Source organism: Brassica oleracea, chromosome C9 (assembly GCF_000695525.1).
Source record: "Brassica oleracea var. oleracea cultivar TO1000 chromosome C9, BOL, whole genome shotgun sequence".
Lineage (NCBI taxonomy): Eukaryota > Viridiplantae > Streptophyta > Magnoliopsida > Brassicales > Brassicaceae > Brassica > Brassica oleracea.
Genome location: NC_027756.1, coordinates 47,775,515 through 47,779,394, shown reverse-complemented (window position 1 = coordinate 47,779,394; position 3,880 = coordinate 47,775,515). Strand labels below are relative to the sequence as shown.

Sequence of the window (3,880 nt, the reverse complement as noted above, 5' to 3'; positions counted from 1 at the left end):
CAAAAACAGAAATCGTTGGTGACTTTGGAGAAAATTGAAACCGAGCCAGAAAAAGAAGACCCTTTACCAATTTTCGATGACTATGCACATGAACCGAAGGAAGAGTCAGGTGGAGAGCAAACATGTAGTCATAAAGAAGGATCTTCTTCCATTCACAAACCAGAAACTCAAGGTGAGCAACGTTCTGATTATGGTTCTTTTGCTTATAATCTTTTTCCTTTTAATGTTTCAGATTTGAGGACAAATCTTTTTGAAGTGGAAGGGAATGATATGCCGCAGTCCACAGATCATTACATGGAACCAGCTCAGCATGGAGTTCAGGACGTTCTGAACATTTCAACCGAGGTTCATGTTTTTCACCGTACCAGACTTGACTTGGATCATGCCAGACTTGAGAAAGATCATGCCAGACTTGAGAAAGATCATCCCAGAACAGACTTGACGTGGATCATGCCAGACTTGACTTGGGTGGTGAAGAAACCGAAGACAGACATGCATTCTCATCCGACGGACCATCCGGACAGTCCCGCAAGCGTCCTTATCGTTACCCCGTGCATCCATCTGGTTCGGATGAACCTGGACATTATCTGAAGGGCCATCTTTGACCAATCTGCATGGAAGACTGAGTCTTTGACTCATTAATTCAGATCTGGTCAAATTTGTATTTTCTATGCATTGTTTTCCCACATTTTCTTTAATTGTCTTTTACTACAAAACACTATAAATATGTAGTCCCTTTGATAAATAAAATCAGTTCAGTTTTGGTTGTTTATTTTGTTTCTTCTCTGAGTGAGAGAGAGAGAGTTCTTTAGCTAGTTCATTGGTGTGAACCGGCTTGTTGATTTGGTGGTCAGCCAATTCATCTTTGTGTGTTGTTTGGTGGTTAGCCAACACATTCATTCTTTCTTTGGTGGTTAGCCTTAGATCGTGGGTATATCAAGAGTCATTCTGCATCTCTTGACGATCCTTTCAATCCATCTCAGTTCCAGAAGTGTTGTTTGCCTTCTCGGATCATATCCAACACCCAGCTAAAGTGATCCTCCATATCTTAGGGTTCTTCAAGAACCGTATGCAACATTGAGAGTACGAAGCCCTATATGACTTGATGTGTCGCTGAAACAAGCACAATCAGCTTTAAACTCAACAAAGCTTATTGAAGAGACTAGGTGAATCTCAAGCTCTAGCTTTGCCTCCTAAGAGGCGCTTAGGATGAAGTTTAATAACAGAGCTGATGGATTCATTCGGTCCAAACTTCGGAACTCCACATTACTGTGTCGAGCCCTATAATTTGTAACCGATGGAAACCTAAGCTACGCATACAGTCATCGTACTCGTTCAACCAGAACATGTGTGAGCAAACATTGGATAAGAGGTAAAAAGCTTTGGGATGGTTAGATCTCCGTGCAACAACTCTGGTTTGAAGGTCGCGTAGATGACTATGTGAAGAGCGTGTAGATGACTATCGGAAAATTCTGTTTATTCATTCATTTTTGCAGTGCATTTACATAAACGTTCTTCCCTAACATTGTGTTTCAAATAGAGTGCGGTTTTTCAGAGCTGTAATGGAGCTTCAGATTGTAGGACTTATTCGCATGCCTCCGAAAAGATGTCCTGATTATGTGCAAATTAAGGGTGGCCTTTGGTTCCTAAGAATAGTCTCAATACTTCCATTTGCTTACATGATGACTAGATGACCCACATGTACACGTGGGTTTTTCTAAGAGCATGTCCATTAAGGATTTCTAAGTAAAATATCTAAGAGCATGATTATCCATGTTTCTTAAGATTTTAAAATTAATGAGGCATTTAACTAAATCAAAAATAAAGAAAATGCATGTTACCGATCCTTAACATAGGATTTCGGCAACCGATTACCAAAGGGGTTTTTAACCCACGTGTCACCAAACCGTGCATTTGTAATTTTTTTTCTCTCTTTCCTCGTCTTCTCCGTATCCTTTCTTTTCACCATCTCCAGACCCGTCTCTGCTTCCCTCCTACCTCCTTCCATCTCCTTCAATCTCCACTCGATCTCCTCTTCCATCTCCATCTCCGCCGCCGCGTCTCGCTTCGTCCGTAACGTCGCGGTTACTGACGACTTCTCAGTCAAAGAAGACAGCATCTTCGCTGATGACGACGCTCCTCCCCCAATCCTTCTCTTCTGACCTCAAGCTCTTCGTCGGTAACCTTCCCTTCAACGTTGACAGTGCTCAGGTTGCTCAGCTCTTCGAGAGCGCCGGAAACGTCGAGATGGCTGAGGTATGACTTAAATTGAGTTATGGATTTTTGAGAATTGAGATAAAGATTGAATCTTTTGTGTTGTTGTTGTTTGAGATTGATTTTACCGATTGTTCGTTTTGTTGTCTTTGTTAGGTATTCTATGACAAGGTGACAGGGAGAAGCAGAGGTTTTGGGTTTGTGACTATGTCTTCAGCCTCTGAAGTTGCGACAGGGAGAAGCAGAGGTTTTGGCGCTGGAGAGTTTGTTTGGGGAGCAAGGGAAGGTTGTTGAGGCTAGAGTCATCTACGACAGAGACAGTGGTAGTTCGAAAGGTTTTGGGTTTGTGACGTACAACTCTGCTCAAGAGGCCCAAAATGCCATCAGAACTTTAGATGGTGCTGTAAGTATCTTTCCTTTTCTGACACTTACAGTGGGATAAATGGAACTGCTCTTGATATGCTTTTACTTGTGCTATATGTAGGATTTGGACCGGAGGCAGATTAGAGTCTCTGAAGCTGAGGCTAGGCCTCCAAGGCGCCAGTTTTGAGCACCAATCTATGGCTTCCTATTCTCTGGAGAGGTATGACTCAGTTGGCAGATACTGAAAAATACATAGCTCAAACGTTTAAGAAGAAGCTCTGTTTAAGTTTCTTGTGTGATGTCTTCTTTTCTAAGCAGGTAACTTGACACAAGAGGAGGCACACGAGTCACAGACGGAAGAAACTGTCTTGTGCTGCTGACAGAGGTGAGTACACGCTTGTGTAATGTCTTGTACTTGTATGTTTCTGTCCCACAGATTGATAATCATGCTTGTGTAATTCGTGTGTCGTTGGTTGTAACATGTAGAGGCGAGAGCACGCTTGTTTAATTTTTTTTTAAGAACCCTTAATTAAGAAACCAGCATTGGAGCACAAAATCTATAGGTTTCTTAACTAAAGCTCTTAACTACTTTTAATTACTTAAATAATCACTAAAAAACCCTTAAGGGTTTCTTTGGTTAATCATGCTCTAACATTTAAAAAGAAGAAAAATATGAAAAAGGATGACAGAGAACAACAATCGCTTCTGGTTTTAGAGTCTTTTAGGACCTCTCTTTATACTGTACTGCCACTTGTAGCTTTGTTATAGATTTAATTTTTAACATTTAATTACATAATTCTCATAATTGAAATATTACTATATTCTATCTTTAGATATTTTTTTTTTTTTGAAAGAATGTTAAATTTTATTCAAATCAAAAAAACTGTTTTACAGAGTTTCACTGCTTCATTTCTACAAAACTTTATGAAGAGATAAACTACTTCACTTCTCCATTAGCTTCTACTAAACCAAACCTCCATAGTCTTCTCATGTTTTCCTCCATTTCTTCTTCTTAACGAGGTGATTCTATTTCTTATCAATTTATCAAGCTTTGCGATCAGGCAAGAGGATGGTTGAGAAGATTCACCAACTCTTCTTCTATTTCTCTCCTGCCAAATAGCATGGGCTACAACTTGAAAACAATATCTCAGTAGAAAAGTCTTAACTCTCCCATTTAGACCATTCACTACATCTTGAATCACACTATTCCATTGATAAGGTCTTCTAACTCCCGCTATATCCTTAATGGTCTCATACCAGACTTCTCTTGAGTAAGAGCACTCGAAAAATATGTGATCTCTAG

The 3,880-nt window shown here is 40.1% G+C and overlaps 1 pseudogene; it reads left to right on the top strand.

Moving 5' to 3' along the window:
* LOC106315219 overlaps nucleotides 1-2,777 on the top strand; it is a 6,103-nt pseudogene extending 3,326 nt beyond the window's left edge.
* The last annotated feature ends 1,103 nt before the right edge of the window (nucleotides 2,778-3,880 follow it).